Source organism: Corvus cornix, chromosome 3 (assembly GCF_000738735.6).
Source record: "Corvus cornix cornix isolate S_Up_H32 chromosome 3, ASM73873v5, whole genome shotgun sequence".
Taxonomy (NCBI): domain Eukaryota; kingdom Metazoa; phylum Chordata; class Aves; order Passeriformes; family Corvidae; genus Corvus; species Corvus cornix.
The window spans coordinates 103,500,892-103,514,501 of record NC_047056.1 but is presented as its reverse complement, the minus strand read 5'-3'; the positions used below and the strand labels follow the sequence as shown (position 1 = coordinate 103,514,501).

At 38.0% G+C, this 13,610-nt stretch overlaps 1 protein-coding gene across 7 annotated transcripts in view; it reads left to right on the top strand.

The window, feature by feature from the left end:
• CYRIA (CYFIP related Rac1 interactor A) overlaps positions 1-13,610 on the top strand; it is a 54,867-nt gene that overhangs the window by 19,484 nt on the left and 21,773 nt on the right. The window lies entirely within an intron of this gene.

Below are 13,610 nucleotides of genomic sequence, written 5' to 3'. Positions count from 1 at the left end.
ATAGAATGAAAAGGAAGAATAAAAGGAAAAATGGTAGGAGTGATGAATAATACTCTTGGTGTATCAGAAGACACAGGAAATGAGGAGAAAAAAAAAGGGAGTGAAATGAGGGAATAGAGATTTGTTAAATTATGGGCTATTTCATATTTATTCCATAGAAAGTTAATATGACTGCAGTGTGGTTCACTTTTATTAAGTTCATTGGTAGAAAACAATAAACTGGTAGGAATTACACCTGGTAAGAAAATTAGTATTTTGTTTTACCTGTTATATTTGTGAAGTCCTCACTGTTTGCTCTTTGAGATCTTTTACAGTTAAGACTTTTGTTTTTTTCAAAATGAAACCCTTAAATATGACTTCACTGATCTTAAATATTGGGTTTTTTTCAGACTGGCAAAATACAAGCTGTAGAAGCATATGAAGATTTTTTTTTGTAAAAGGAAAGGTTCTGAAAATCAAATCTTAATATAAAAGTGACAAGCCAGTAATAAATTTTAAATACTAATGCAGCAGAAGCAATATTTTGTGCTCTTAGCTGTGAGCTGTTTGAGCTGTGCTGGGAATTTTACATGATAAGGTTTTAATTTCTGTCAGTGCAAAGAGAAAGACTGAACCTCGTACACTATTTTTAAATGGCCAATATCCCTTACAACTTTTGAAAGGTGTGACATGTATTATTGCTTTAATTCTCCAGAGTTTGAATGTTCTTATCAGATTAAATAATTGTATAACTGTTTTCAGAAGTGTTTTGTATATACATGTATATGGTGATCTATTACTCTTGCTTTTTTAAATGACCTTGGGAGCAGCAGCACATCGGGTGGGAAGCGAGTAAACTAGTTTTCATTTTCAGTTTCCTGTTTTCTAAGAATACATTGGAAAGTTTCTTAGTTAAATAATATCATAACAGACAGTTGGAAGACAAACTATGATGATTATATTCAGGTCTTCACATGGTAAGTATGTTCTTAAAATAGTAACTGCTTGACAAGAATTAGGCATCATTTTCTACCAAAAGTAGTGTGAACTGTTAAGATGAAGTTAGCAATGCAGGGAGAGCAAGATCAAACATTTAACCTAGTCCAGACAATTAAGTTGGATGCCTAAAGTAGGCTTCACTAACTGCTTGAAGATTGATGCTTAAGTGCCAGAATTAATATCTAAAGCTGAATCTCTGGAGTGAATTTGTACTTCACACACAAATGTGTCCTTAGTTTACCTTAGGCCATGATAACTTACTAACATCTCGGCTATCTTGATACAATGAGGAGCACGGTGGTCATAGAAGTTCAGAATGCATTTCAGACATTTTTTTAGGAAGTAATTAAAAGTTCATAAACAAGATGATAACTTTCCACGCCTGTTGCTGTGCAGTTTTTGAGACTGATTTTATCTCACATAGTATCTTGTATGGGTGTGTTCTGTACGGTTATGAGGAGTACCATGTAATGAAGTTTTCAACACAGACCTCTAGTCTAATTCATTGCCAGGTATTTTACAGATAAAATGCATAAATGTGTTTCAGGGAGAACTGTGAAGAAAAGTACTGTGGTAATTGTTGGGGTTGCCTTGTATTGTTGGCCAGATGTGTTTTCCCAAGAACTGGGTACACTCTCAATCTGGAATTCAGCTTTATGCCAGATTTTGGTCTGTAGTGCTAGACTGTGACTCAGAGCCTAAAATTAAAATGCTTTTCCTGAGTTTTATGTCTTCAAAGAAGGATGGTTTTCCAGCAGGTGTTAATGATGAGATGTCTGCTTATTTACAGACACCTCAAACTTAATGAAGTTTTTGAAATTAAGGGTAAAATTTTTCAAAAGTAGCAAAAGAGAAACTCAGTCACTTCTTCTGAAACAAAGGCTCTAATTTTTCACCAATAGGAAAAAATAAGGCCTTTTGTTATCTCTTTTTTAATAAAAAAACCTCTTTCACATATATTTTTCTTCCATGAAAAAGATTGTAAGCCCTTTTTTTGCAATGTTCACCTTCATTAGCACAACTTGCTGACTTCCTTCCTCAGCTGCAGTTCTTCCTACACTCAGAGGTCAGAAAAGAGCAGGATCAACAAGCCACACATCTGGCTGTCTCTCTTTCCAACTGGAACAAAGAAACAATTTTTTAATGGCTTTTTGAGTTAATTGTAAACAATTTGGTTTTGGAGTCGCTGACTTGCAGCAAATGTTTGTCGTAGGCGGATGTAGGGAAAAAGGACTATGTCCTAATGCAATTCCTCTGTGGCCAGCGAGGAGTAAAAAATCACTTAAAAAAAAAGAAAAGGAATGTCTTGCTCCTTGTAGCACTGAAGTATGCTGAGAATTTTGAGTGCATATATAAGACATTTCACAAGCTTAAAATATATGTTTTGATGAGGCTGAGAGACAGAAGTACTTGCTCATTTAATTTTTCTGTAATCTTCTATACAGTAATACTGATTTTTCCACCTCCCTTTATTTTCAGGAGCTGTTTATGTATGAACAAACTTGATAGTGATAAAAGACCAGGGACAAACAATAGGAATAGGGAAAAACTATTTTAAAATGAGAGTTCTGTTCTAATACTTTTCTCTGGTATTTATATTGTTCCTAAAGGCATTTTTCCAGTAAACAATTGTCAAAACCCTATACTTACAGTCATTAACCCTTAATTAATATTTTGAAAACAAATCCTTAAATAATTAGTGAAGTGTAGTAGTTTTCTTACTTTCCCAATTATTGTAATCTTTAATACTCTCTAGAATCAGGTAGCCTCATATCTAAATTATTAGAATTACCTATTTTTTTTTTTAAGTGTTTTATCTAAAGTAAACATCTGGTGTGACTTTTATACTTTTATACTTCACAACAGGAAATACTACACTTGTTGATTTACAGCACTTCTGAAACCCCAGCTACTTTTAAAATACCTTGTTGTAGTTTAATGCATCTTATTTTAAACTCACATTGCTCCCATATCTTGGTTGCTTTGTTTAATAGGTTTGTTATGATGGTTTTATTTCTAATAAATGTCTTAATCTGAAAAGTAAATTGCTAACGCTGTTTGGAATTATGCCAAAGCTTATGACAAAATTGAATAAAATGAATTATTCAAAGGAAACGTTTTCTCCTCCTACAATTTGTTTGTAGGAGGTAAAGTGTGCTGTATTATGATCACTTTTTGTCAAAATTAGGTGTTTGGGTTGCTAATGCCACTTAGTGGATATCTGCCTTAACTGCAGCCTGTTCCAAAGCCAAATCAGGTGCCTGACAGCTCTCTTGATTTGTATATTGGAGTTTTCCTCCTGCCTAGAATATCTTGACTACAGCATGTTTTCAAGAAACTTTTAATTATCAGGTGCATTTTAGGAAGTTTATTACAGCTAGTTCATTTCTTGGATTAAATGCATTAAAATGTAGGAATTATTTATTACAGAATTTTAAACTTAGAGGAAAATGAGGATCTTATTTGCATATTTCGGATTATTTGAAACATTAAACAACCGTCTTGGTCACTTTGCACTGATTCTTTAGGTTAATGAAATATAAATTGATACTAAGGGGATAATTTTGGTGGTTTAGGCAATGCTTTGTTTTAACCCTTTGGGTTGGAAGATTGATGGCTGGGCAAACACTGACCTGGATGGAACAAGCTGACAGTTCAAGAATGGAATTGAAGAGTTGAAAGTAGTGAGTGCCTTTTGCTTGGTGTATCCAAAATGGGAGTGGGATAGGCCCTGCTGTAGCTGGACTTCCTCAGACTTCAAATAATTGGTTAGAGCAGGGTGCGGATGGTGTCAAAGTTGTGGGTTTGATCCCTGTATGGGCCATTCACTTCAGAGTTGAACTTTATGATCCTCTTGGGTCCCTTCCAGCTCCGAATATTCTGTGATTCTCCTTTGGAAGATCAGAAAGGTGAGATAGACATCAAATGTCTCTTCTACCACCGTCATTGAAAGTTATAATTTCCTGAATATATTTTTTTTTAATAAAGACTCTTTATTGCTAAGCAGTTTGGATGGTAGTATTAATAACTTGTTGTATTTGATACAAAATTTAAATATATTTTAAAAAATCTTTTATCTGATACCAATACATATACACATATATAATCTATATTGTAAGTATTTTTTTCTAATATTAGTGTTTTTTAAAAAATCTATAATAAAATAATATCATCCTTTTTGCAATTTAAAGGCTTTTTTTTTTTTATGGAAAAGATTTTTTTCACTTTTGAAATGGATATTGATTTAGGTCTTTCTTTTCGGTCCTTAAACTCTGTTCTTTGAACTTTTTTTTGACCTCAGTAAATTTCTGTTATTTCCCATCAACCCTGATAATCTTCAATCACTAAGTATTTTTTACCTAATCTTTCAGGCTTTTCTGAAGTTTTAATTTATGCTGTTTTTATTAGTAAATCAGTTGAATAATTTGCATCTAAAATAGTAATTGGCTCAGAGGAGAATAAACCAAAATTCAGCTTCCAGACATATTTTAGTGCTGTATTACAGGCTGTTTAAATTAATGGTGAAGTTTGCACGACAATACAAAGACTTTTGTTGGCTTGTGTAACAATATTTTTTATAAAATTTCTTATCTTCCACTTGTTTACAGTGAAATTAGGAATAATTGCAGGGTTTTATCTGCCTTCTGCCATCCTCCAGTGAACTCATGACATCTTAAGTCATGAGCTAAGAGGAACCTGAGCTGTAGGACTCTTTCTAATGCAGCTGAAGTCACCCAGGCGTTCCGCCTGCCCATAGATGGCTTTCAGTCACCAAACAGAAAGCTTTGGTTGAGTCAATGAGTTTAATGTTTTGATTTTGTTACAGTTTTAATCTTGATGTATCTGACATTTTTTTCTGTAATAAGCAGCCAGTTCCCAGTTCTTGGTTAAAGAAGCTCATTTGCAAGTCCCTGTGTACATGCATACAGTGGGTGTTTGCATGTCTGCGTGTGTAGTTTTTATAAAATTTAAGTTTTTCAACAAAGTTTTAAAATATTTTTACATTTCCTATTTAAATAGTTGTTTATAATTTGAAATTTTCTCAGAAACTAATGAATGTTGCCTTTTCAGGGATTTGTTTATTTTAGATGTGACTTCTGTCACTTCCAATGTGAATGGCAAGTTAGTTACAAGTGAAAATGAAACAAGGTTATGCAAAAGTAAAATTTTAAATTTTGCTCTAAACCTAAATATAGTGTATTTTCTATAGTTCCTAATTCTAAAAGGCATGATTTGCCTTTGCAACAGGATTCAGCAAAGGCAGTAAGAAAGTCTTGGATGTGACTGCTTCCTTCCATTTTTGATAGCAGGTAACTGGCATTTTAAAATTAGAGATGTCATCCCGTGTATCTTTTAGTCAGACTACAAAACCATTTCTTCTTTCTCAACTTCTAGGCTGCTCCTTAACTTCAAAAGAAGTAATGTTATTCCATACTGCTTGAGAAAGTGTAAATAAAACCAGTGTTCCTGTACAGATGGAGAAGACAGGATTGGTGCCAGAGCTGATGTGGCATGTGGCAGATGCTGGGCGGGGATGCCCTGCTGAGAACCCTCACCAGCCTCAGGATCTCTCTGTGCTAAGCCTGAGCAGCTCCCATGTGCTGTTCAGTGTTTGAGTGAAAGTGACACTAATGATAATTTCAGATGCAGCCACAGTTACTTTTAAGCTAAATTCTGAATTTCAGCAGGAAGAAAGGGAAAGCAATATAATTTGGTTTTTAATATTTGTATTAGTTCTGAAATTATATTATTGTCTGAATTAGTTTGGGTTTTGCTTGAGCTGTAAGAGTAGAAGAGAAGGTCACCCACTGGTAAAGGAGCCTGGAGCCCATGCAGAAATCCAGGCTGACTGTGCAGAGGGAGGTTGGTGCTGTTGGGCTGATCTCAACTGGCGTGAGGGCTCTGTGGCCTTTACTTAGGTGGGAAGGTAGACTATGGAAACAGCCAGGGAACTGATGCACCTCATTTGTGAGAAAAGGCTGAGGGAGCTGGGCCTGTTTAGCCTGGAGAGGAGAAAACCTGAGTGTAGGCTCCATCAATGTGTGTAGAAGGAGGGGTGTCAAGAGGGTGGACCAGGCTCTGCTCGGTGGTGCCCAGCAGTAGCTCAAGAGGCAATGGCAGAAACTGATGCCCAGGAAGTTCCACCTGAACATGAGGAAGAACTTCCTTGTACGGGTGCTCGAGCAGTGGAGCAGATCGCCCGGAGGGGCTGCGGATTGCCCGGAGGGGCTGTGGATTGCTCGGGGAGCCTGTGGGTTGCCCGGAGGGGCTGTGGATTGCCCGGAGAGGCTGCGGATTGCTCGGGGAGCCTGTGGGTTGCCCGGAGGGGCTGTGGATTGCTCGGGGAGCCTGTGGGTTGCCCGGAGGCGCTGCGGATTGCTCGGGGAGCCTGTGGGTTGCCCGGAGGGGCTGTGGATTGCTCGGGGAGCCTGTGGGTTGCCCGGAGGGGCTGTGGGTTGCCCGGAGGGGCTGTGGATTGCTCGGGGAGCCTGTGGGTTGCCCGGAGGGGCTGTGGATTGCTCGGGGAGCCTGTGGGTTGCCCGGAGGGCTGTGGGTTGATCTCCCCCGCTGGAGCTGAAGCCCGGGGCGCTGCGGTGGCGGCCGTGCGGCAGCAGGGGGTGCTCCCGCGCCGCCCCGTCCCGCGCTCCCCGATCGGGCGCGCTCCGCTTTCCCTGGCTCATGGATAATGGATAATGAGCCTCTGCAGGCTCGTGCATCCCCCAGGACAGGGAACAAACTGGCATAAGTGGGCCTTGGACCGGTCGCCATCCGCACTGGTCAGTCAGCAAAAAATACATACATACAGGAAAGTGAGAGTAGGGTATAGAGTCACTACGGTGCATCAATTTTACTGTCTTAATAAAAAGTTATTGTGCAAATTTCATTACTATACTAGGAATAGCTTCCAGGAGTGATTAGAATTAATTACTGCAGAGCTTGCCAGGGTCAGTACATGCTTTCAATTTTCATTTACACTTACAAGAAATCTAAGTTTTAATTAAAAGAATGGTTTTAATTCTGCACCATCCATAGCAGTCCTTCCCTGTTTGTCATTTTAGGCAAATAGTAGACTTGTTAATATACCCCAAAAAAGTTGCAGTGGTTTTAGCAGCTCATGTTGAGGCACAAAGCTTGTTTGCCAATCAATGTAAGTAAAACATATTATTTGAAAATAGATTTACTAGGGAACGTGCTTCTTAAAGTATTAGGCACAATGCAAAATTAAGAATCTCTTTGTGTTTGCATCATTAAGAGGGCTAATGTGCTTGCCTATTAATACAATTTTCAAGGCAGGCTCTTTTGCAGAAAAATGTCATGCACCCTTTCTGCCCTGTATGTCTTAATGAATTGAGTCTTTAATTTGAAAGTATGTGCACTAACAAAATGCTGTCAGAAGGATTAAAAAAATTACACTGAGGTAATTAAGAAAAAAGGAAGAGTTTTGTTGAAATTTATACTTTTCAGTAATTCCTGCATACTTAAAGGTTAGACTAATGTTTTGGAGAAAACCTCTTATTGTTCAATATTCAGTCTCCTCATCCCTTAACTTGACTGTGAGAGCAGTCATTGAAAAATTCCAGAGTTTAGCAACTTTCTAACCTGCCTTATGTTTAATTTATAGTCCAGTATAATGATTAAATATTTTCTTCTCAGTCTTTCTGCTTACCAGTCTATCTGCATTTTTGGGATTGATTTGCTTTTTTCTTTGAGTTGAATAATTTACATTTGTATTTATGGAATGTCTTTTGGATAGTATCTCCAGCTTATTAAAGTATTTTGAATTATGACCCTATTTTCCAAAATATTTTAATTCCCTTCTAGCCTAGTGCGTATTTTAAAAGGGTATTTTCTTCTTCTTTGCCTGTTAGTAATTAAAAGTATTGAACAAAACCAGATCTATACAACCGTTACTGTTTAAAAATACTGTTGTCTTTTTTTTGGCCAGTAAACTGCTGACAGCTGCTTTTTCAGGTTTTCAGTGTTCTAGCAAATTTATGGTAGTAAATAACATTTTCTCGTTCCTCATCTCTAGTGCTTTGTCAAAGCTCCCTCTATTTCTTCAATTCTGCCCTATGCTTATACAGGTATATTGATTTCTGAGCCTCTGTTTTATCTTTCTTGTCCATCAGAATAGCCTGTTGTGTATTGTCTTAACTGCTGAGCTTTCTGCACTCCCTTATCCCTTAAATCAACTTGCCAAGAGACCTGTCCTTCCAGGTACCTGAGATTACTGAAACTGCTTTTGTAAAATCAGTTTAATTTGCTGTTTTCTCCTTGTTTAGTAACCTCCTCTCTTTTTAATTTCTCTTGTATTTTCATCCTTATATTCAGTTATTTCTCTCCATAACTACCATAAAAGTAAAAAATAGCCTCTAGAAATGGCATTACTTACTCCAGAAGCCTGTGCAGATACATGGTTAATTAATCCTCCTGAAGCTTCTTGCCCCATTCTGTCACTCATACACCTCCATACTTCAGCAGAGCCTTCTTAAACACTTTCCTAGGTTAGGTGGTCTCTCAGGTTGCTGTTTTGGGATGTTACCTGTTGTTTCTTTTTTTCCGTTTCCCAGACACACATAGAAGTTTTACTTTTTTTCTGAAATCTTGAATACATTTTTAAAATATACATTATCCTCCAGTTTATTTACAGTGGTTTTTGGGTTTTTTTCCCTAATGGAACTCTTGCTATTTCCATCAGCAGCCTTGCAACAGCCTTGTAATAGGTCAGCAAGTTTTCTTATTTTTGTAATGAGATATTAAATAAGACCACTATGACACAAATGGAAATATTTTAAACTAAAAGCAGCAAATCCCTAGAAAGATCCACATTTCATCTTTAATTCCGCAAATCTTGAGCTATTGGTAAATATTGTCAGCCATATCTGTCTTACTTCCACTAATGTCAATATCTTTGATTGAATTAATTGTCTGTTTAGTATTTTAAGATGTTCTTTCACTTCTCTCCCCTTTCCTAGGAAACAATACTTGTAAAGACTGTTTCAGATCCATATCTTACAGACTCTTACCCTCCAAACCATAAATACAAAATGGCAAAATGCATTATATCCTAGATACTGACACATTCAGAACAGATTGCTAGGAAATATGCACTAAGAAATCCAGCCCCTGTGGGATTTATGTTTGACTTACTGAGATTAGGTGTACTGTTTTGGCATTTATGTATTAAAATGAGAAGTAGAATAGAAAGAGAAGAAAGCTAGCATGCAAAGACTTAACTCCTATTATCAACTGGCACAATAAGTAACTGGAAAATAAAATCACTCTGAGGAAAGTTTTTACCATAGTTGTCCAGAGAACTAGAGTATGATGGTTTTCATCTTGCTTCTCAGACACATGCATTGGATTTTTTGTGAGTATAATAAAAATGCTCTGTGTGGCATAGTCATAAGGCTGAATAATTGAATAATCAGCAGTCATTTACAGGCAGAAAGGACCAGGAACATTTTTTTTCTTTTTCTGATTTTCCATCCAAGAGTCATGTTTCTGATTCTATGTCTAAGAACTTACCTGATGTCGCATACATTTTTCACTCATTATACTCACAAGTGTTGAAACCAGGTACCTTCTCAAATGTTCAAATCATTAGATTGCCAAAACTGAGTGTGTTCTAAGATGGCTTATATCCTTTCTCACTATGAATTTGGTGAGAGATGATGAGGACAAGAAAACTTTGAAGAGGAAGATGATGGTGTGGCTCTCTTGCAAGAGGTTGGAGGAACTAGGTCAAACTCCACTTGGAACAAAATACAGTGGTTTTATTTTGAAAGAAGAAACACTCAAACTAGCCAAACCTGACGTATCTTTTAAAAGTGTCTCCCTGCTGTGAAAATTGATGAGAGGCTCCATTTATTGTGTACAGAGTAATTATGTCTTTGGTTTGTGTAACGCATCTGTGCAGGCAATGCCATATTCAGACTGGCTTACTGTAGTTACTCTACACTCAGGCAGAAGGATCAAAGTGCAACAGTGCTTTTTTAAAGTCAAATATAATTTTACTCTAATTACTTAATTGGATTCCATTCTACATTTTTGTTGGTGGTTTTTTGTTTGTCTGGTTTGTGTTCTGTTTTGTTTTTTATTATGACCTATGAATCAAAATCCAGATATTTTGGTTGTGCCTGGTTTTTGTTCTTTCATGACAGCTGCTCTGACATTATATACTTTAAAAATATACGGGAGTTCAAAGTAAATTCAGGTGTGGGGGTTGGCATATAGAAAAATCCCCCCGTTGGATACCTTTTAGGTTCATCTAAGGTAATTTTTTCTTTTACCTTTTAATTTTAGAGAGACTGCAAGCCAAGCTCTGTAATCCTTGGGGCTACAGGTACTAATGTTGGCCAACTCTTTAAACATTTTATGATTAGTGAAAAACATATTTGTCATTACAAAGCATTTATTAATTCCATGTAACTTGCATCACTTTTTTTGTAGGTTTTAATTGTCAATTAAAACCTACAATCTGCATATCAGCAGCAAAAGCTCTTAGCTGGAGTGTTCCTTAGCTAGGAGTTTTAATAAAATGGTTGTTCAAAGAGGGAATGATTCTTTTATCTTGAGTTACTTTCACCTTGAGCAACTTTATTCTCTTATTCCACTCCTCAGTTCTTTATAGCTATTTTCTGGCTTTGAGTTTTGTTGGAGTTTCTTTTTGTCTGTTTATACTTCACCTGCCTGCGGAATGTGTGGCACTGATTTTCCTTTGCTTGCATATAGGTTGCCACTTGGTGGACTTTATGTATGTTATTTATGTTATGAAAACCTTATAAATACAGTGTTTAGAGGCCAGCATTGGGGATAATTTCTTTTTTCTGGAAAATGAATATAGCTTGCTTTCTGAAAAGAATTTGGTTATGTTTTTCTCTTATCTCTGCCTTTCTAGAGAATACTTTACATACTTCATTACCAAATATCTTTGGGGGTTTTGCACAATTAGCACCTCAAACACAAATGTATGACTAATTTTATTTTTTTTCTTAGTATAACAATACATTTTTTAACTTATTTCTAGAATGAAGTCCATAGAGGAATAATACCATTTTTAAAAACTAACTGTATTTGCACAACTGAGACTATTAAAGTATCAGTTGTTATATTTTTCTTCATCGATGCAACTACAGTTTATAAGATTTAAACACTTAGCAGTAAAACAACTGAAGATAATAATACCATATCCATGCAAATATCCTCATTTATAAGAAAATTGAAGTGATTATTAAAAAGAAACCTACTGTGGAATTTGATGGAAAGAAGTAATAGAAACAGAGAATCGTTTAGGTTGGACAAGACCTCCAAGTTCATTGAGTCCAGCTGTTGACCTGATCCTGCCAAATCCACCATGTCCCTAAGCATGACATCTATGAGTCTTTTAAATACCTCCAGAGATGGTGACTCTTCCACTTCCTGGGTCAGCTTGTGCAAGTGTTTGACAGCCCTCTCAGAGAACAAATGTTTCCTAATATCCAATCTAAACCTCCCTGGTGCAACTTGTGGCCATTTCCTCTTGTCTTACTTCTCTGCCCTGGTCCTGCTGGCCACGCTATTGCTGATACAGGCCAGGTGCCATTGGCCTTGTTGGCCACCTGGGCACACCTGGCTCATGTTCAGCCACAGTTGACCAACACCTCCAGATCCTTTTGCTCTTGGTCACTTTCCAGCCACTCTTCCCCAGCCTTTAGCACTGCAGAGGTTGTTGTGAGCCAAGGGCAGGACCTGGCACTTGGCCTTGTGCAACCTCCTACAAGTGGCCTTGGCCCATCAATGCAGCCTGTCCAGATCCCTCTGCAGACCTTTCCTGCTCTCCAGCAGATCAACACTCCCACTCAACCTGGTGTCATCTGACACTGAACTGAATGAGAGTGCAATCGATCACAGAATCATTTAGGTTGGAAAAGAGCTCCAAGGTTATTGAGTCCAACCTTTGGCTGAACACCATCAGGCCGACTAGAGCATGGCACTAAGTGCCATCTCCAGTTTGTTGAACACTGCCAGGGGTGGTGACTCCACCACCTCCTGGGCCAGTCTGTTCCTATGTTTAACCACTTTTTCCATGAAGAAATCCTTCCTGGTGTCCAACCTGAGCCTTCACTGGTGCAATTGGAGGCCATATCCTCTCGTCCTGTCGCCAGTTGCCTGGGGAAAGAGACCAACCCCCGTCTGGCTACAACCTCTTTTCAGGCGACTGTAGAGCGTGATAAGGTCTCCCCTGAGCCTCCTTTTCTCCAGGCTAATCACCTCCAGCTCCCTCAGCTGCTCCTCATCAGACTTGTGCCCCAGACCCTTCACCAGCTCTATTTCCCTTCTCTGGACACGCTCCAGCTCCTCAATGTCTTTCTTGTAGTAAGGGGCCCAAAACTGGACACGGCACTTGGGATGTGGCCTCACCACTGCAAATCCTCTTGCCCAGATCACTGGTAAGTGTTAAATGGGACTGGCCCCAGTACTTAGCCCTGGAGAACACCACTGGTGTCCAGCCACCATCTGGATGTAACTCCATTCACCACCACTCTGTTCCAGACAGTTTTTCAGCCAGTGCCTGGTGCACTTGTCCAAGCCATGAGCAGCCAGTTTCTCCAAGATAATTTTTTGAGTCTTGCACTTTTGCTGTTTCCTTACAAGCACCTGAACCAACTGTATGAGTGAATATCAGAAAGATTTGGAATCATGCTTTTGATCTGAGAGATCTTGAGATTGCTCAGATGCTGGTATATTTTTGAAACCACAATTAATTATTCATGGAGGAAGGTCGGTTCCAGTGCTTTAATGATGCTGATGTGCTTAGTACATTTCCCTCAGACTGTGGACTGGATACCTCCTGTCTCTGCCCACTTAGGTGTGCCACTAGAAGTTATCATTCTGAATCATCCATTGCCACTCCTGAGCTTGGGAGCCTCTGTTTCTCCTGATACTCCCAGTGGAGTGAAAACACGCACAGCCCTGCTTTCGTTAGGATGATCTAAATGAGGTTAAGCAGTAGGTATTTGCTGATCCAGCTCATTTTGACAAAAGCCTTTCAGACCATGTTTATGTGAGCAGGCAGATTTAGGAAATATTATCTGGCAGAGGAGTACTGCTGAGCTGCAAAGGCTTGAGCTGGTGAATCTGTCCTTCACTAACACAATGTTTTAAAGCTTTGACTCTCTGTTAGATCTTCAGTGTACTGCAGTGCTGCTGATGGTGTTGAATTGATACTGATTAAATTAGTCCTGTAAGAGAAGAAATCAGTCAGTACTTCTCTAGCAATTTGTATAGTACTTTAGCTGTCATTAGAAAGTGGTGCAGAACTTCACACTTGAAAATTGTGTAGTTGCTTAAAACAGTGTGTAAGTAAAGATTTTAAAGAAGAGTTGAATAACATGATATTTAGTTGTGAACATTCAGTGTTCAGTTAATAATACTGAGTTTGGGAACACTTACTAAATTTTCAGAAGTGGATTTAAGTATATAATAAATATATTTCAGTATACTTTCAGTATATGTTTGTAAAATCCATGGCAGATTTGTAGGGTTGAATTCTGATTTGTTTTGGGGGGGGATAGTATTTTATATATCACAGCTCAAAAATAAACTGATTGCTTTAGTGGGGTAGAAGGAGTTTATTTTCTCATGCAAGG